The following is a 22,362-nucleotide window of genomic DNA, read 5'->3' on the forward strand; positions in this document are numbered from 1 at the left end:
GATCAAAAAGCAGTAGATTCTTGTAAAACAACACGAACTCATTTAGCAGAATGTCGGTACGTAAATTTAATTAGGCGCGGTTGGAAAATGCATCTTTCTACACTGCGACTTTAATGGTACGATCCAGTAAATTAAAACAGTAAAATGGCTCTTATTTTAAAATTGCTCATTTTTGATAAAACCCAAAACTTCAGTGGTATCAGATCAATTAATGTTATATTTTACTCATAATTAAAAATGATGTATAAACATTGTGAAACTGTTTTACATCAGATGAGGAATACCAAGGGGACCTTTTTATTATTCGTGCTGCTCTATTCTGATTTTTGTTGTAATTTCTTTTTCGTTGTAAATCTACATCTGCCCCATACTACATCACAATAATTTAGGTGAGACAATACTAGTGAATTATAAACCAATTTCTTTTTATATTCATTTACTGTATTTTTTCTAGTTTTGAACATATGTAATCCGTTATTTGCTATTTTATGAAAAGGAGTAACATGTCCCTGCCATGATAATCTTCCATCTTAAATTACCCAAAGGTGTACACAATTACTAAATCGAGTTAACAAAAAATTATCTATGGTAATGTTTAAATCAGTATCTTTAACTTTATCCAAACATTGTTTGGTACCGAATAAGAGTAATTCGGTTTTCTTTATATTCAAATTTAGTTCGTTTTGTTCCAACTAGTTTTTGACATATTATAGATCTTCATTTAATACTCTATGGTATCATATGCCGAACAATAAATTACCGTATCATCAGCATACATGCTTACTTAACAGTGACTGAGGCCAAGTGACAAATCTTTTAAATGTAATATAAAAACAGGGTTCTTAAATTGGATCCTTGGGGGATTCCACATTGAACTGGCAATACATCTTACATTTTACCGTTAACAGATGTAGACTGCACTCGACCTTGTAAATAATTTGAAAACAATAACTGTGATGGTTCATCCAACCCATTATTATACAATTTTCTCAATAGTAACTCATAATCAACGGTATCAAAAGCCCCTTTTTCAGAACTAGCATTACGACACGGACAATTTTCCCGTCATCTATCCAAGTTAACCAGTCATTGGGTCGAAATCCTGATTGGTAAATGCTCAACAATGCTTTGGTATTTAAGTAATCATAAAGTTTGTTATAAACCATTCTCTCTAAAAATGTTGATACCAAAGCAAAGGGTAAAGTGTAACCTATGCAAACCTACCCGAGACAGGTTTGAATGATGCACGTAGTTTCCACAGACCATTCACTGTATGGAATACAACCCGTATATAAAAGTACGCTCTTGTCACAAGCTGTTCCTGCCATTTGACAAAGTTAGAGATTGACCAGTTAGGCAAGACTCAATCATTCATATAATTGTTTTAATTGTCAAACAGGAGTCTCTGATATTATGCCTGTATACTAGCGTGCACATGACAATTGATTATCTCATGTTGACAGCCCAAACATACTGCATGCAGAAAGCAGAAGAATAAAAAAATCTGCCTTGGGTAGCCTATGACAAGTCTGTGTAACCAAAGGTCTAGAATCTGTACTATTTTTGAGCCAGCGTTTTAGGGAACCTGTCTCGGGTAGGTTATTTTGGAGTAACAGGTGTCTAGGAAGAAAACTAACCCTTAGCATGATGGTATCCAAATCTTCAAGGTCACGGTCGTTGTTGTAGACCACTTTGCATAGCTCATCTACCAACCAGGATCCTTCAGTTAAATAACTCCATGTTTTTTTTCCTGTGTGAAAACAAAATACAAAAAGCCTAACAATGTTTAATCCATTCAATAGCATAATATATTATTTTAAGGCGATTAACTGAGAGAAAATTAAATACTTTGCTATTGCTGTTGCCCGGTACGAAAAATATTACGGCTTGTCCCGCACCCAGCTCTATCAGAACTCATTTCCCCCTCGGACAGTAACTGCGTAGAATGCACTTTCAAAGGTCACCCTTGACGCTATTTCACTGGAGGGCTTCAAGGGAGCGCTTCAACCAAGCATCTAGACCAAGAACTAGATAGTTTATTCCTCAGCCCTACATCCTGACTTATGGATCCTGCTGAATATCGTCGTAGAAGTAGAAGTAGACGTAGCAAACATGTAACGTACGAAATTCGCATTCTGACTATATTGAAATACAATTATTCGTAACAGGTGGATGAATTAGTTTGTATCGGGGCACTGAACAAAGATTCGTGCTTTAAATTAGCTTTTATTATGTACAAACAAGGCTCGTGAACAAAGACGTTGACTATTAATTTGACTACATTACTAAAATGGCCCATCCAAAACAGTAGTAAATACCGTATGAAGTGGAGTGTATCATAAAGATATCAGCGTTCTCCGGTAAGAAAGTTGTGGTTGATGCTGCTGAAGAAGAACTGGACGCAGAGATTGGTAAGCGATTCGTTTCATCATCTTGTATAAAAGAAAGAAACCGTATTTTTAATTAATTTCGATTATATTCGGAGGAGTGGTGGAGGTACAGTGAAGTATTTGTCAAGAATATCTGTGAAGTAATTGAGATAAGCTAAAAATGCAAGGTATACTGTGGAAATGACTGGGTAAACAATTAAACCACTGAAAATTGAGCTAAACTCGCCAATGTTAGGGCAGGCCCGTCATTGCCCAAAGGATTGTTGAACAAATAAATACCCCGATGTTGAAATAAGTTTACCCAACATTTGTTCTAGTGTATTAGGTCCTCATAAAAACTCATTATAGAGACATGGGCAGTACTTTTCTATCCCGGTTTTGTATAAAAGTTTTAAAACCATCTAATACGTTTGCTTTGGTCGTTCGAGAAATGCAGTCTTGGATCAATGCTCAATAACATGCTTGTCCATTTGGATGACCTTCTTTAGTGTCTTTGTTTAGTCTTACAGAATCACCATATATATTACATTTCTGCGACAAAATATTGTTAAAATTTGTATCATTTATGTTATTATAATCATGAATACTTCAATCATAATCCTGATCATTATAAACATCATCACCATCATCCGTATAGGGCTAATGTAAGTATATATAATGAATGTGTGATATGGGGTGTTTTATCAACTAAAATCGATTGTAGTTGATGAAACATGGTCAGTATACATTTGTTAAGTATTGTTATATCCCGGTTTGTGTAATAGTTTAAAAAACATCTAATACGCTCGCTTTGGTCGAAATGCAGTCTTGGATCGTGTTTCATCAACTAAATCAATTTAAGTTGATGAAACACCCCCACCTCCTGCCAAGGCAAGGTGTCTCTCCTTCCGATATTTAATAGCTGGCAAAGCTAAATGTACTTGAAATAATTTCTTAGGTGATCCAACATTTACTTCTGCGACAGTTACTCCTGGCTGTGTTTCGTCAAAGGTATAGTAATACGGTTAATGTTGGAATTGGGTTTTAGGTCGGGTTAGAATAGATTAAAGTTAGAAATTTGGTTAGCGTATGATATTGACAAGGAGCAATTATCGCGAGAGATAGCTCCTTACAACCGATTTCTACCATACCTCCCCAGCATGCATCTATGATGAGAACCTTTGGTTTGCCAAGCAGTACTCCTGAAAACATTTCCAGCAAATCTCGAATTTGGAGTATCCCTCCGTCCTTTCCTTGAACGCCCTTTTCATTGCCATGGCTAGATATATACACCACTGCTGATTGGGGATTGTCCTTCTTTAGCTGTTCGGTGAACTCTTTAACAGTGTCTTTCATTTCCTGTTTATGCGATAAAGGCCATATTTGATTAAGCATGGATGAACTTATAAATCCAATTTTAGACAAAGTATTTAGGGCTGAGTTGCGTATAGAACTGTATGGTTAAGCGATTACATTGTGAAACAAACTCCGAGAGGTTAGTTTGAGTGATTGGGTAATGATATTATAATATCCTGCAATGATGGGTATTTTTTTTATCAGACCGACTCATCCCTGCAGAAAATTACTAATTAAAAGCACCGCACACAGATAGGGTTACATGAAACTGCAGTTAGGTCTACATGTACCTTCGAAATTTAACCAACAGCTTTACAACTTTTATAGTTAAATTTGAAATATGAAGGCATTTTCAGAGCACTGCTTTTTACCTAACATAGATGCTTTGATATTCCCCCATTTACTTATACCTTCACTAAATCGTTCTTTTCACAGAATAAATCATAAAGGTGTTAACATTTATTAATATATTTGTAGCTGTACGTTTCCAAACGGTTCGAGCAAAGTTTGACATGCGCACATGTGCGATAGTAATCATCATAATGTAGATGAATGGGATGAAGTATTATATTTAAAACGCGATAGGCTTTTATACAAGTAATTTTGATTTAATGTCTCGCAAATTGCTGTCGTACGTCGAATTTGCACATGATCTTGAAATAAATGATATTATGTTTGGCCGCATCGTTATGGGTATGCTTAACTAATGTTGCCTTTTATCGCAAGCTTCACAATTGTACAAACACGTACGCGTAAGTGTACGTATTTGAATCTCCCACTTTTAGATTTGAATAGATTTAAAAGGTTGTTTCATTTTATCATAGTTTTTTATCTAGTGCATCAGGAACGAAACTTGTTCAAGGTAGTACGATATTGTACAAATAAATATACAAGAACTAGCCATATAAGGTAGAAGCATGTGTAACTTTAATAGTTACACTCCGTTCATTTATTGTTTGATGAGTAGTCACAACTTTTGACATACCGATTCGGAGAGGTTTCTACGGATATCGTGATCTTTTCGAAATCCGTATCCGAGTTTCCTCAAGAGCCCTTCCATATTACTGATATCATCATATGCCCAAAGCCTTTGCTTTCCTGGTGGTTCAAAGACTGCGTTGCCTATGACGAGCGCGTTTCCTTTCACAGGAGATTCCCACATAACGTATTGCTGAAAGGAAAATAAAATGCGCAAGAAAGCCCGGTTATGTTAATGTCAGTATAAAACATACACAAATAGAAAATGAGTGATCAGATTTCCAATGTGAAAGTTCAAGTGAATGTATTTACCGAAATTTCGAAATATAAACTTGTATACTCTTGATAGAACAGACTTAAAATGAAATGATAGAACAATAAATGGGTGTGAGGTACCACAAACGCATTCTCTTTCTGCTAATACACATCAGTCACATAAGTATAGCGGTTAATACTACTTTTCTTAGTATTTTACAATGTTACTATTAATACTCCGGTCACTGGATTCGATTACTTATCCGCACACGATAGTGTACAAGCTCCGTTCTCGAGGAGTAGTCCAGCCAGGTGCCATTTTCAAGCATACAGGTGCCAATACCGTGTGAGTCAAAAAAAAGTTTACACCTAGAAAATTGCTAATTAATTTAAAAATCATATATGAACAGTAAATTAGTATACATCTTATGAAAGAGTATTTTATCCCAAATCATTTGGTATCATTTTTGTGTGGTATGTGTTCACGCTTGGATAAACAGGAGGCATTGTTTGCGAGAGTGCAAAATCGACTTGCGCGCAAAAGTTTGTTGATAGTTGATATTCAATATTTGATATGTGTGGCATAATTAATTGTGTTAGGGATGTTATTTGGATCTGCAAAGACCGAATTAATACCCAAATCCCAATTGTTTTATTCAAGCATCACATAAGCCACTTTGGCGCAAGTCGATTTTTGCACTCTTGCCAACAATACCTCCTGTTCATCCAAGCGTGTACACATACCACACAAAAATGATACCAATTGATTTGGGATAAAACGCTCTTTCATGAGATGTATCATAATTTACTGTTCATAGATGATTTTTAAGATAATTAGCAGTTTTATAGGTGTAAACTTGTTTTGACTCACACTGTACAACCCCATGAATGGTCGCATTCTACTGGGGTTCTAGGACTATTACCCCCCTGGCCAATCAACTCCCGGCCAATTACCAGGGGAAAATTACCCCAAAAGGACAATGCCCCCCCCCCCCCCGGAGAATTTTCTCTCGACGACAACCACTCCCTCAAGGACAATAACCCCCTGGAAAAGTATCCCTAGTACAATTCCCCCCTCCCCCCTCCGAGGACAATTCCCCCCTAAAAAAAATGCTTTCTTTAAATGTATATTATTATCAGGATGGACTAACCCTTTAATGAGCAGGTGTGTGTGTTGGGGGGGGGGGGATTTCTAGGGGTGTAAATGTTCTCGGGGATGGTTGTCCTAGGTTGGGCGTATTTGTCCTAGGGGGTAATTTTAAAGGGGGATAATTTTCCTCGGGGTAATCGTCCACGGGAGGGGGGTATTTTCCGGTGGGAGTTTTACGGGAGGTAATTGTTTTACCATGTTCCCATTTTACATCTGGGTAGAGATAAGCAATGTAGATACAATGGCTTGCTTAAAGACATTATCGTCGTGCCGGGGATCGAACCCACGATCTTCCAATTTCCAGCCAAGTGTTTAAATCATTCCACTATGACACTCCTATAAACATCATGTACAACGGAAAGTCATTATCTCTTTTGGATGATCGTGCACTTCAATGCACTTTATCGGTTGATTAGGAAAATAATTATATACATTTATTGTTGCTGCAATATACATGTACCTTAGCCGTTGAGTCTGGGTTACACCACTTGGCAAGGATGGGGTACTACCATGGTGGGTTCGAGCTACGGCATGTAGCCAATGCCCTTTGGTAAGACATTGCCCTACATTTGCCACTCTCCACCCAGGTATGGTAAAAGGGTACATGGCAGGACGTGTTCCTTGACATGCAATTTGCACCGATAATTGTAGCCGAAGCCATGAAAGTACATTGAAGGTGTTGTAATTTCGATTTAACTTCCACATACAATAATCAAATGTAAATACTCGATGTCAAGGGAACCCTAATGGAAAGGTCGTTATAAATTATAATTTAACCTAGAAAAGATAGAATTATGTCTTAATTGGCATTGAAAATGAGAAGAGAATGTGGCATTTGCGATTTTATGGTTAAAACTTGAGAAAAATCTGGCCAATAAATAAGAGTAAACGTTTCATTTCCTCGAAGTTATTTGTTATTTTGGCCTATGCTCTGGGAAGATTTTTCAAGATTTCATGAGAAATTTAGGGCTGTATTCTGATTAAAGCAGACATTCATTAAAACAACAACAATAACAAAAACAACTGTAACTACAATGGCAACAACCACACACAAGAACGCTGTGATGTTTTCGATTTCTAATTTTGAAAAACGGCCAAGGTGATTTATCATGGAAAGTGTATACTGTAAGGGGCCCAGTCTTTATCTTTTAACATAATATTATCTGCTTCTTCACTTGATGGCCTGGCTTGGTTTCTAATATTTGAATCCAGCAGGGTCATACCCCAGCCGGCTCGACGAGGAAGACATGAGACCAACTAAGTCACATCACCAAACCGACTCCACATGGACTCCAGTCACCGCCTAACGAACTGCAACCCACATTTCGGTCTGCTGTCAGTCAGGTGTTACTAGGGTATAAGAGCCAAAACTCTGTCGGTTTAGAGTCTATATTTTGATTTATTTGGTGGTATGACGGATATTTTGTTACCTCGATCGGATTATATTTTTCGGTTTGGCCGTTTGTTTGTTTGTGTTTTCGAGGTGTTTGTGTGAGTGGAAGGGTGGTATGATAGCAATGCAGTCAGTCCACGAGATTTCTCGCACACGCGCAAACACACGTACAAGCGGTTTTACTAAGATATTTGATACTTTATATTATAAAATCATACCATCTTACGATCCGATATGTTAGGGCCCGTCTTAGCTGGCCTCACAGTATGGTCCTGCCATTTATCTAGGGGGAAATGGTGTAATGACAGTAATATAAATCGTAATACTGATGATGAAATGATTGTCATGATGATGATGACGATGATAACAAAAAATGGTAATTATAATAATACTTATAAGAACATCAAAAATAATTATGATAATAATCATCATCAATACCATCATCATAATAATTATACTGCATGCATTACCAATATAGATGATAATAACAGCAATATTGGATGTTTTTTGCGCTAAAAGCCAAAATAATCGTAGAACCAGGACTTACTTTGTCAGAAAGAAGATGTATAGACGTTCATCAGAGAAACAATATGTTGGATGATTTAGGGCATTCGCTATCAGGAAGGTATCGATAGACCCCCCCCCCCTCCGCCTCCCCAAGAAAAATACTTAAAGGGCATTTTACCTTTAAATTGATCTCGGATTATAATAGCAAAAATTGTTATCTTCCAATAAAACAAAACGAAGCGGTAATTGAATTCATTTCAAACTAATCTTGACAGCACTGTTATTTCTAACTACGATATCAAATGTTTTTATTCTGTAGTGTGTAATTTTTCACTGCGGTGCATTGGTATTAGTATCTGAAAAGACGCCACCCCCTCCCCCCTCACATGAAAGGAAAAAATGTTATATGTTATCAACCGAACTAAAGGATTGTACCACCTAGTGATTGATAATGCACGTTCATAGTGAAGCTTGCTATGTATAGGGTTTATAAACACTGGGATAGTCAATTTCATACATGTATACCGCCAAGCTTCTCTAGTTTTGCCTTGAAAATAAAGATGGTTTTTGTATCATGTTAGAGGAAGCACTGATAGAAGTAAGATAAATATCAATGTAATTTGCCCCATTTTCATATTATAATAATGTGTTTTGCTTCTTTCCTAAAAATGAACCCCTTAAATATGAAAACCTTACCATCAGGGGATGATGAGTGGTGACTAGGTCCTCCTTCACCTTGTTGTCCGCTGGAATCTATGATAGTGAGGAGAAAAAAAACTACATAATCACAAAGACTTTCGATAAGTCAACTCTATGTTGATATCAATACCCCAATGTATATCCCACAGACTTACATAGAAGTCCTTTTGATCTCATGTATACCAGAATGGGTTTTGCGGGGATGTGGGGCTGGGAGGGGCTGGTCATTGTCACTCATGCCCGCTTTTATTTCCTGAACCCTTTCAATATAATGTATCTAATAGCACACACACACACACACACACACACACACATATATATATATATATATATATATTTGAATTGTTTGGAATATATATATATATATATATATATATATATGCGTGTGGGGGGGGGGGGGGTTGTTTCTACGAATTGACATGTGTATATTGTATAATTCAACAGTATTTGACAATTTCATCATTTTATTTTTCTTGAACACTACTGGAAAACAGATATACTACATTATTACCCGCATCAGACATCTGAGCTGGTCATTTACAAAACCGTATTGCCCTAGCTTTCACTAGCGGTGGGAACGGAGGGGTATATTCTTTGTATTTTCCTTGGTCTCCCTGCTCCTATTGACATTGCGTGTAGAGACGAGTGAAAATATAGTTAATATATAGTTAATTATAAACCAAATTGCAGAATTGTATCACCCATTAATTGACAAGGCACATTCACAGAGAAGCTTGCTACGTATAGAGTTTATTAACACTGGGATATCTGATTGCTTTAACATGTAAACCACCACGCTTTTCTAGTTATGCCTAGCTCACTTCGTCTTGCTAGAGGAAGCAATGACAGGAGTATGATGAATATCAGTGTAATGTGCCCCATTTGAGGAACTGTACAATCACCAGAACCAAACAAATGGAGAAGCTACTAACATACCACAGATGGCCAGCCTCGAACCGGTTCCAGACATTCTGCGAGATGAAGTAGAATTTGCTGTACAAAAACTCGCGGAAGAGAAAGCACCGGGATTTGACAGCATCACAGGAGAGGAACTGAAAGCTGCTGGGTCAATAGGTATCACCATACTCCACAAATTGTGCAATAAAATATGGCGGGAAGAAACTTTTCCGGCTGACTGGGGAAAATCCATAATAACACCAATCTACAAGAGAAAAGACAAACTCAACTGTGGAAACTACAGAGGTATTAGCCTGCTAAGCCATGCAGGGAAAGTGTTCAGCATCATCCTCCAGCAAAGGATCATGAAGAAAACAGAAGAAGTGCTGTCCGAAGCACAAGCTGGATTCCGACCAGGACGTTCCACTATGGATCAATTGTTCACCCTCAGACAAATAATGGAAAAGCGCCTTGAAAGAAATCAAAGTCTCCTATGCTGCTTCATCGATTACGAAAAGGCATTTGACTCAGTCTGGCAGGAAGGGCTGTGGAAAGCAATGAACTTCTTTGGATATTCATCAAAATACATACACCTACTTCAAGCACTCTACCAACAATCAAACAGTGCAGTCAGAGTGAATGGTGAACTGACCGACTGGTTTAAAACCACAGTTGGGGTACGCCAAGGATGCGCCCTGTCCCCACAACTTTTTAACATCTTACTCGAAGCTGTAATGCTTGACGCAATACATGACACCAAGATCGGCGTAAGAGTGCAGGGACAGCTGATCAACAACCTAAGATTTGCTGATGACATAGTCCTTACAGCTGACAATGACAGAGACCTCCAAACATTAGTTGACCTAGTACATCAGAGCAGCTCAAACTTTGGACTGAAAATAAACATTACCAAAAGAGAAGTACAAGCCATAAGCAAACAGCCTCAACTATTGAATATAAACGTTGGAGGAGAACAGCTAAAACAAGTAGATAAGTTCACGTACCTGGGAGGAACAATAAGCCAGACAGGATCCTGCTCGGAAGAGGTAAAGCACCGCATTGGGAAGGCAATAGGAGCATTCCAAGCACTCAAGAAAATCTGGGCATCAAAAGATATACGCTGCTCAACAAAAGTAGAACTGTACAAAGTCCTGGTGTTGTCTATTCTGCTATATGGTGCAGAAACATGGACATTAAAGAAGGTCGATGAAAATAGACTTCACACTTTTGAGATGGCATGCCTCAGGAGAATCATGGGTGTGACCAGATTTGACAGGCTAAGGAACACACACATACGAACACAACTGAATATGGAAGAAACCATCATCGACAGGGTTGCCACAAAAAGACTGAGATACTTTGGACATATCAACCGAATGAATTCAAAAAGATACCCCCACATCCTTCTCAACGGAAATGTACATGGCAAACGCCCAAGGGGAAGACCAGCTAAGAAATGGACAGACTGCATCAAGGCGGACTGCAAAAACAGACAAGTTGACTCCCTGACTAAAGCCACTAGGCTAACAGAAGACAGGAAGATGTGGCAAGCCATAGTGAAACAGAAGCCATCATACATCCCAGTGATGGTGTGGACGGCTTAAGTCAAGTGCCCCATTTAAAAATTATAATAATGTGTTTTGCTTCTGCTCTAAAAATGAATCCTTAAATATGAATACCTTACCTTCAGCAGATGGTGAGGGGTGACTTTGTCTTCCTGCACTATGTTGTCCAGGGGAATCTTTGATAGAGAGAAGAGAACAACAACATAAAAACAAAGACTTTCGATAAATTAACTCAATGGTGATTATTTTCAGTACTAATGTATTCATACATGGACGACTTCGTGTACACCGGAATGGGTTTTGCGGAGATGAGGGGAGAGGGGGGAGGGGGGGGGGGGGTGGTCATTGCCACCCATGCCCGCTTTTATTCCGGAACCCTTTAAATATAATGTAGGCCTATATAATCACATACACACACACATACGGTATATACATTTATTTAATTTGTTTGAATGAACTTATATATAATTGTGTGCGTGTGTGTGTGTGTGTGTGTGCGTGTGTGCGTGTATGTATTTGTGTAAAATTATTGTATAAAGGGATAAGTAGTTGTGTTATGAACGGTGGTCACTCCACGGGGTATTTTGAAATAGAAAGGGGAGTAAAGCAAGGGGATCCATTATCGCCATATTTGTTTTTGGTTGCCATCGAAATTTGGGCGCATGCAGTAAGGAGGGACAACGGTATTAAAGGGATTACATTTGGAAAATCTGAAATTAGGCAAGTGTTATATGCAGATGATATGACAATATTTTTGAAGGATATTGATTCGGTTAGAAGGTTGCAATATATTTTTGAATCATTTGAACAAATTAGTGGTCTTAAAGTGAATAAAACAAAGACACATTTTATGTGGATGGGTGAGGATGAGAACAAACCTGATGGGCCTTTATTTGGAAATTTGGTTAAGGAAATACATATTTAAGGGGTTAGTTATTCATTAGATCGAAGATTAAAAGATGATTTGAATTATAAAGAAATTCTAAGTAAAATAAAAAAAATTGCTTGTATGGTGGAAACAAAGAGATTTAACTATTATGGGTAAAATACATTTGCTAAAAACTTATGCGCTTTCAAAATTAAATTATATTTCATCTCTCGTTATTGTCCCTCATTGGGTATATAAAGAAGTTGCAAAAAATTTCATTTGAATTCATATGGAGGGGGAAAGATAGAATTAAACGGGTAATAATGTATCAGGATTATGACTTTGGAGGATTAAGAATGATTAATTTTGAAATGTCCGTTAAAATACAGCGCATAATGTGGATAAAACGTCTTTTATATGGAGAGAAAAGTTTGGGATGGAAATTGTTTTTTGATCATTGCTTACAGTTTGTGGGTGGTAGATTTTTTTTTTTATGTGATTATGATTTAAAAAAGATTAAACTCGTTTTAGATATTCCACCATACTATATGGAAATGTTGCAAGCATGGCAAGAGACAAGTAATTTAAGATATTTGGAGGGTTATATTAATCCAATTATTTTTAATAATCAGAATATATGTATAAATGGAAAAAGTATATTTGATAGATACTTGTTTGAAAGAGGGATTGTTCAACTGAATCATTTGGTTGAGAAAGGTCATGTTAAGTCTGTTAAATATTTTAGGAACCTCGGTATGAAAGGTAATAATTTGCTTATGATTATTGATATTTATGATGCGATACCCAGGTTATGGAAGGATGATTCAGGGTTAATAGAATTCCTCGAGGTTGATTTGATAAGCTTTAATACTTATTTCCATATTTCTAGTAAAAAAATACAGTTTGTGGATGTGGGTTCAAGAACAATCTATGATTATTTTACCAAAGCACTGCAACAAACGTATGATTTGCAGGTAAGGGATGGGCAAAATGATTATGATTTTATAGATAAAGAATTAAAAGAAATATTTGTTAGACCAAGAATTACTATACTCATTAGAAAACAACGTGAATTTCAATTTAAATTATTGCATGGAGCCATATACACTAAATGAGCATCTTCATAGATTTGGTTTTGTTGGTGATAATTTATGTTCGTTTTGTAAGCAGGAAATAGAAACATACAAACATTTATTTGTATCTTGTGGGAGCGTTCAAAGGATATGGCAGGCTTTAATACAACTTTTTGAGTTAGATGAAATTAAAGATTTAGAATGGCGAGATATATTTGTTGAGTTGGAAGGTAGTTCATATAGAATAAAAATGTGTAATGCTATCATTTTCATGGTGAAGTATGTTACATTTATGTCAAGATCGGGGGGGGGGGGGCGAGTACTAACTTTAGAAAAGATGAAAAAAAACATTTTTAAGTATAGGGATGAGGAAAAGAAAATAGCAATTAAAATGGGAAAGCTACGATCACATTTCTTAAAGTGGGAGCAGCTTAAGATTAATTAAGATTTGCTTTCTTCTCCACCGTGAGCCTGTTAAAAGCGTAACTCGATTTTGCGGCCTGGATAACTTATTTAGTACATTTTTCTTGAGTTGAGAATGTTGGCAGACATCCACTGGGTGAGTACTGTGTGTGTGTGGGGGGGAGGGGGGTGGGTGGGTGGGTGGGTGAGTATGTGTTTGGGTGGGTGAGTATGTTTGTGTGATAGAGGGTGAGTATGTTTGTGTGATGGAGGGGGCAGGGAGGGGGCAGGATTGTTTCAGTAAAATCACCTCCAGATTTGTTTAAGTTTTTTTTGTAATATATAAGTAAATAACATTTACAATTGACATATTATGTTTAGGTACTTATACGTTTACTTTGTTGCTAAGTTATATTATACTGCAAATAAGTTTGTGTTTAATTATGTTTATGTAAAAGCATCAATATTGAACACGTTTATTTTATTCAATTGTATGTCATGGTTTGTATTACACATCTGGAGAAATAAAACAAAATTGTTTAAAAAAAAAAAAAATTGTGTGATAAAATAGGAACATGCAAACATTTATTTATATCTTGCGGGAGCGTTCAAAGGATATATGCCAGGCCTTTAGTACAAGTATTTGAGATAGATGAAATTAAAGATTCAGAATTGGGAAATATATTTGTTTGGTTGGCAGGTATTTCATATAGAATATACATCTGTAATACTACAATTTTCATGGTAAAGTACGTTATATTTATGTCGAGATCGGGGGGGGGGGGGGTTGAAGTAAGCTTTTAAAAAAGAAAAATTGGCCTTGGAAAATTTGAAAAAATCGCACCCCCCCCCCTCCTTAGGCGCCAGGGGGGGGGGGGTAAACGTCTTTTTACACTTTTTTTTCCCAGGGGGCGCCCAACCCCCCCCCCCCGCAGCCCCTTTATACCCACGTGTAAAAGCAAGTTTTTCAGACGTGGAATGTTGTAAATATTTCTTCCACAACAACGTGTTCAGGGCACCTCCCTGCACATCTTGTAGGTGGACTATCTTGAAAATATTCTGCTGCAAACAAAAAATGGCAGCCATTTTTCAAAGTGGCGGCCATATATAACTAATGTTGAAAATTTTGGAGATTATTTTTTAACAGAACGTCATTTTACCATATGTGAGGAGTCATATGAAGAGGAATTAAATTTCCCAAGAGGCAATGTCACTTTCATTTGGTTTGTGGATGATTTGCATAGCAATTTTGAGCCAAATACGAAATTTGTTTACTATTGTTTCCAAAAATATTAAAATATTTTCCCAAATGCCTTTTTCTCCTTATTTATTAGATTATGATAACTTCTGACTAGGGGACTTTCTGGAAACTGGACATTACGGTTCATATTATGTCCAAATCGATTAAAGACATAGTTTATAAAAAAAGAGTTTTCAAATGTTTTGATGTTTAAAATCAAAGTAAAATTCTCATTGCTTTGCTCCCTCGTATAAAGGTTACATGCAGCACTTTTTTTTAACAAAAACATATCCAAAAACTTAAACTTTCGACAAATATCTTATATTTGGGGTTACCTTGCTAATTTCTCCGACTGTATTTCTAAAGTTTTCTTCAATTTTGTGTACCATTTAGGGAGAAATTAAAAGAAAACTACTCATTAAGGTTCAAAAATGCGAAAGTCTACATATAGGCCTACTACTCGATTGGCTGCGCTCTCTTTCTCAAACTAGTCGCATCGTTCCATCGCGTGTAAAGTTACGTATATGTATGTTTGGGCAGTGGGCAGGGGGAGGAGGAAGGGGGTCGCAGTTTCATAACCAATTTATACGCTACTGTTTTTCCAGAGTTGTGAATTGATTTCAGGATAAAGGTGGTATGGACATGGAATAAGGAAAATTAGGCTGCTCATTGTGGATAAATGGCATCTGTTCATAAAACAAGGCCCAGAATTCAAAAGAAAGATGTGAATCAAATGCAGTACTAAACTCGGAGATACTGGTTCAGAATTTGTACCCAACCCTCTTTTTTCTTTTTCATAAAGAAAGACATTGATGATACTTGATAATATTATCCTCTGTTGCTACCCGGTCTACAATGTCTCTTCCCTCTTTACTTTATTGTGGTGGCAAGACATTTAGCAGCTTGTCATAGGCAGTTTTGAAGGAAGGTCTCGGTTGAAATTTTCTTATTAATTTCCACCTTCCACTTTCATATTGCTACAGTTGTCTCATTTTCGCTCGCTGGAACATTGCCAGCACACACCACTGTCCTTTACCTCCTGGACGGATCATCGCCCATTCCCATTCACTATACGTTACGTACTAAAAGGCTGTATTGTCTGACCGTTCATGAATATTCATGTTTTTGCTTACCTCGGCAAAATGTTTGCTTTTACTAAATGGAAAAATGACGGTGGGGGGTTGGATGAAATGGACATAATGAACCAAGCAGAAGTGTTCTATGATAATTCATGCTTCTTATCCTTCGTGTGCTTGACCTTTAATCTTAAAATCGCTTGGCAAACTGAGTCCAAAGTTCGACTTGTTTCACATGTGTATTATAGGCAATGACGATCTTGCAACCTATTTTGATTAAATTACGATGGGTTTAACTTTCAAAAGTCAATGGGACATGAGGGTTCCAATGAAAGAGCTAGTGATAACGTACGTCGGGTGGATGTGCTTTTCGTTTAAACAAAAAATGAATTTTTAACGATTTTTTGTTGGGGGGATAACATTCCATAGGCTAACATGTTAGGCTGCTGACTCTGACGATAGGGGGCGTTGTGAAATGAGACTAAACGGAGCTATATGCCACAATATACCTGAAGAATCTTTGGTGAGTGTAACTGATGGTATCTCCTTTAACCCTAATAAGGCCGGGGGGGCCATTATGGCCCCCCCCCCTCCACAATTTTTTCGATTGCTCGGGAACGCATATGGATGGCGCCCCGCCGCTCGCTGACTTTTTTCTTTCGAGTCTTGCGCAACTTTTAAAATAATTTTCTTGAAAATCGGACCTACGGTTACAAGGTCACGTGACCTTTTGTCTTCGCATGTCAGCCTGAAAATCGCTCATTTTCGTGATTTGTGTACAAAACGTATGGCAAAGTCATTTTTCCTAAAAGCAGATCAAACATGGGTTATTGGGTCTTGTTTAAAGCTTAGGTGGTTGTTTTGGGAGTCAAAATAGTTGAATTGTAGTAAAAGATAAAATAAAACAACAAAAACAATGAAATACATAAGTTAAAAAAACAATGAAATACATAAGAAATTATCAAAACAAGGGATAACATAAGAAATAAGCTGGCTCTTCCAATTTTTTTGTCTTATTGTTATTCAGAATGGTCTAATGAATATATCTAGTGAAAAAGAATGCTTAAATATGAATAATATATGATTTATTGGTAAAAATGTGATTTTTATGACTTTATTTGCATAAATTACCATAAATATGCCAATGAGTGAATTTTTCAAAAAATTGAAATGATCATATTATTCTTTACACTTCACTTGACATGCATGCAAATTTTCGCGGCGATCGGCCTCTTCGCGGCCGAGATCTTGAGGGGGGGCCATAATGGCCCCCCCCCCCCCGGCCCTATTAAGACTTCAAATAGCCCGGCCTTATTAGGGTTAAGGCGCGCCAGCTTCTCCAGGGTATCATTGGTAGTGTGGGTGCAATTGTTGGATAATCACATATAGAGGGGGTAGGATGAAAATTCTGAACACAACATTCGCTATGTACATGTTTCAGACTGCAAATCATGTCTGTCACTTGGAATCAGTTCTTATTTTTTGTATTATGATTAGCCTTTTTGAAAGCATATTACATATCGGATGCTAGGCGTAATATGACCATAGCAATGGTAACTTAGAGATATATCATCAAAAGATGATGGAACTGCATCATCTGACATACATCACAATTCCTATCAAAATCATCATCTATTTAATGATAGCATCTTCTCGCACCATATTTTTCTTCATCTCACTATGTTACCGTTGCTAATGAGAAGACATCCTTTAGCAACCATAATTTATATTTTAACTCATATCCAAATGTCAACTTTAAGGCGCTATAACTTTTTTGTTAGAAAAGCAATGAACTTAGAATTTGAACATATTCGTAATCATAGTTATATACAGTTTTCCAGAAAGTTACAAGTTAGGAGTTATCATAATCTTTTAATACGGAAAATAGGTATTTTAGGCAATTCACAATTTTGGAAAAGGCTCAAAATTGCTATGCAAAATCATCCCCAAACCTGTTGAATGTTATATCACCTTATAGGAAATTTAATTTCTCTTTCATATGAAACCTCACACATGGTAAAATGAGGTTTATTTAAAAAGTAATTTCCAAAATCATTCAACAGTAGTTATAGTCTGAGTTGACATCGCCAATTTTTCTGTTCAAATGTATAAAATCAATGTGACTTAGTGAGTTACTGTTTTCGGACTGAAATAACAATGCGCAAGGATATTTCGGCCCACTTTCATTGCTGCAGAAAAAAGTATTAATAAGCAATCATTAGACAGGAAACAAGTTACCCTCTACCATAGAATAGATTCATAGGACTTATTAACTATGTCTTTTTCATTCTGAGCAACTCAAATTGGGTAAACTTGTTTGATACGCACTGCTTAGCTTCTGGAATCAAAGTCATTCAACTTTTTTTTTTAATATTGAAAATATTTCGAAAGAAATAAATTTACAAAAATACCTTGATTGAATTAGGAATGACTGAATTTTACCCTTTTCATAATATTTCTTCACAATGGAACAGAGTCCACCGACGTCTGCTTTGTCCAGGGCATCTTCGAGTTGTTTCCTGGTAACACCCTTCATCTTGAGATCCCATTGAGATAGAAGGTCTCTGAGAGCCCTGTTGCAATCCTCCTTATACCTCGTCAGCATGCTATTAGCTTCAGTGTAGTCTATGCCCATTTTATTGCAAAACGTTATATAATTTCCAGCTGGAAATTTTTTCGAGATTTCGTCGAATAGAGCATCCTTGTTCACCATGATTATTCCTAAAATGGGTTGCGATTTATACAGAAAACGAAACCATGTGAAAGCAAAAAAAAAAAGAAATACATGAAGTAAATGTGCTCAAATGAATAAAGAACATACTCATTCGAAATATAAATTGCCACATGGTATGGCCCGATAATTTGGTTCTTGATTTCTCGAGTTATTTGTATTGTATTTATTTTCCGTCATTTAAAAAAACATCAACAAAATAATTTACAATCATAGAGACACACTTATACAAAAAAAGAAGACGGAGGGATGGCCTTTCTCAGCGTTGTTAGCATAACAATGCTGTTTTTTACAGAGGGGTCCCTATATAGACATAGAAAACATGAAAATAGATACAGAAGTAAGGAAAACTTACAGCAAAATAAGAACTTGCATTAATGTTTAGAGCAATTTGGAGTAAAAAAAAGAAACAGGAGAAAAATATTTACGATATATACAAGAGAGAAAGCTAGACAAGTAAATTTTTAAAAAAAATAAAAAATATATATATACCTAAACAGCTACAAGTAGTCTTGAATAATATTGTTTGAATACTTTTTGAATGTGTGAACAGTTTGAAGTAATTTAGTGGTAGGAGGAAGAGTATTATATTGAATTGAGCTTCCATATTGGGTATTTTTGCGACAATATTCAGTTCTAGGTTCAGGGAGAACAAACTTACCGGAATTGCGGAGGGAATAAATATGAGAAGGGGGTTGAAACATTTCATTCATACTGGAAGATAACATATTATGGACTGATTTATAGACATATACATTTAAAGTTTTCTTACGCCTGGATTCGAGAGATGACCATTTTAAAAGTGAATGAATTTGTGCATTAGAGATGTTTTCATATGGATTAACTTTCATTATTATTCTGCCCGCGCGATTTTGGAGAGTTTGCAATTTCTTAATATATTTTGTATCACATGAATCGATTAAAATGTCTGCATAGTCAAAAAGGGGTAAAATAATTGCTTTATAGATCAGGTTCAAATTCGTCTCATTAATAAAGTAACGTAGTCTAGCCAAATATTTTACTAGGTTCCTAACCCTCTTACATCATAATTTATCTATATGGACATCCCACTTAAGTTTGCTGTCGATAATAAATCCGAGATATTTTACACTGTCAGTCTGTTGTATTGCAATATCATTAATATATACGTTTAATTTATTATATTTACTTAACATATATGTCTAGAACCTATGAGTAAGGATACAGTCTTATCAAAATTCAGTGTTAACTTATTATTGCACATCCATTAAAAAATATATGACAAGTCATGATTTACTTCATTTTGAACACTTTCCACATTAAAATCTGAAAAATAAAGAACAGTATCGTCAGCGTAAAGTTGAATTGAACAATGTGTAAACTGAGTTAAATCGTTAACAAAAATAATGAAAAGCAAAGGCCCCACAATGGAACCCTGTGGTACACCAAAAGATATGGGCAAATGAGTTGAAAGAATTGAACCAAAATAAGTGGAAATAAACCTGTTATGTAAATAATCATTAAACCATAGCAAACATTCTCCAGATATACCAATATTGCGTAGCTTTTCGAGGGGCAAGTCAGGATCAACGCAATCGAACGCTTTTTTTAAGATCAATACACACTGCTCCTGTATATTTTCCCTAATCAACAGCGTTCATCCATCTTTCTGTAATTCTAAGCAAAGACGTTATTGTTGAGAGTTTACTCCTAAACCCAAATTGTTCTGCTGATAAAAGTTTATTTTCTTCTAAAAAAGATACTAATTGCCGCTGAACAAATCTTTCCAGCCATTTTGATACAGTAGGTAGTATTGAAATAGGACGAAAGTTATTTGGGGTTTTTTTTTGGCCAGATTTATGAATAGGAATGACTTTTGACCTCTTGACCTGATTTCAGGATAAAGGTGGTATGGACATGGAATAAGGAAAATTAGGCTCCTCATCGTGGATAAATCGCATCTGTTCATAAGACAAGGCCCAGAATTCAAAAGAAAGATGTGAATCAAATGCAGTACTAAACTCGGAGATACTGGTTCAGAATTTGTACCCAACCCTCTTTTTTTCTTTTTCATAAAGAAAGACATTGCTGATACTTGATAATATTATCCTCTGTTGCTGAATAAATCTTTCTAGCCATTTTGATACAGTAGGTAGTATTGAAATAGGACGAAAGTTATTTGGGGAATTTTTTTGCCAGATTTATGAATAGGAATGACTTTTGACCTCTTGACCTGATTTCAGGATAAAGGTGGTATGGATTGATTTCATTCCATTGATTTGGAAACTTATACTCGAGGAATGATCTATTAATTATGTGAGTAAGATATGAAACAATAACAGGAGCACACATTTTCAAAATTTTGGATAAAATCCTATCTAAACCGACAGAAGTATTATCTTTCAATTTCATTAGTTTTCGAACATCATTTTCAGTGACTAAATGAAACGTAAACTTAGCATCATTGTTAATACGAACTTCATTATCATTTATTGAATGTGGAGGATCATGAAAATTAGAGGCTAACTCTGCACCGATAGAAGAAAAAAATAGATTAAACTCATTCGCTCTCATATCAGATTCATTTACATGGGCTTTAGTACTATTAGTACGAGATGTTGGCAAGACAGTCTTCCAAACCTTCCAAACCTCAGTAAATCTCCCCATAGCAGAGGACAGTTTATTAACAAAATATTGTCTTTTGGTTTTTCTTATTTCAAAAGTTACTTTATTTTTTAACTTACGATAATAAATTTATAGCATCGTTATTCTTGCTTTTCCATACTTTTCTTTTGGCTTTATCACGAATTCATCCATGGATAATTTTTTTTTTTTATTCTTCTGGATTTAGAGGGCATAATAAAATTAACAATTCTCATCAAGTAATTCTCCCACAACTGAACAGCTTCATCAATATCTCGAGCTAAGTAAACATTCTCACAGGGTTGAGTTTCAAGCCGCTCACAACAATTTACAATATCAATACCCTTCATTTTTCTATACGTTATAATACGAGGAACATGGCTAGTAACTTCTTGGTGAGTCCAAGGTAGTCCCCAAACAACATAATTCAGTGAATGGTCACTTGATCCAATATTGATAACACCAGATAACTTAACTTGATCAATCCTGTTAGTAACCATCAGATCTATTAGACTAGATGAGGTATCAGTAACACGGGTGCTAGTTGTGAAAATTATGTTCTCAAAATAATAAATATCATGTACATATGACAAATGAATAACCCGATTTGACAATTGAGTTGAATTGAATTGAATTGAATTGAATTGAATTGAATTGAATTTCTTTGTCAAGCACAAATAAAACTCATCTTACGACTCACATTAATTGTATGAAATATAACCAGGCGCGTACGCAGGGGGTTTATTGTTGTAATGTTGTTTTATTTATATAGTTAATTTATACTGATTTTTTAAAATATCCTATGATGTGTTTTTAAAGAGATGTGAAATAATTGAATTGAAGTATGGAGGGAAATGAGAGGGCCAGATAAGAAGAGAAAGAGAGAGAGAGAGAGAGAGAAGAGAGAGAAAAGAAATTTCATGAATTCCCGCTGAACTCTTGAAATGATAATTTCACATTTAGGAAACTATTTATCTTTGTGTTTTCTCCAAGTAATTTTATGCAGTGTGAGCTTTTGTGTATTATATTCCCAAATTAATTATGATATCCATACACTTGATATTTTGTTCAACGGCACCTTGCTGACTAATTTGTTTGGGTTACAAATACGCATTTTAACCAGCTAGGCCCATGACTCTAGATATTGGTGTTAATGTATTTGTATACAAACTTCCTTATTC

At 36.0% G+C, this 22,362-nt stretch overlaps 1 long non-coding RNA gene across 1 annotated transcript; it reads right to left on the reverse strand.

Moving 5' to 3' along the window:
* Nucleotides 1–2,317: 2,317 nt before the first annotated feature.
* LOC105444014 lies at nucleotides 2,318–3,756 on the reverse strand. The gene is made up of 2 exons (XR_004062874.1): nucleotides 3,521–3,756; nucleotides 2,318–2,432 (listed from the first exon to the last, which is right to left on the reverse strand). It is a non-coding gene; the product is annotated as an uncharacterized LOC105444014 (long non-coding RNA).
* Nucleotides 3,757–22,362: the final 18,606 nt, after the last annotated feature.

Source organism: Strongylocentrotus purpuratus, unplaced genomic scaffold (assembly GCF_000002235.5).
Source record: "Strongylocentrotus purpuratus isolate Spur 01 unplaced genomic scaffold, Spur_5.0 spur5_scaffold_1, whole genome shotgun sequence".
NCBI classification, from domain to species: domain Eukaryota; kingdom Metazoa; phylum Echinodermata; class Echinoidea; order Camarodonta; family Strongylocentrotidae; genus Strongylocentrotus; species Strongylocentrotus purpuratus.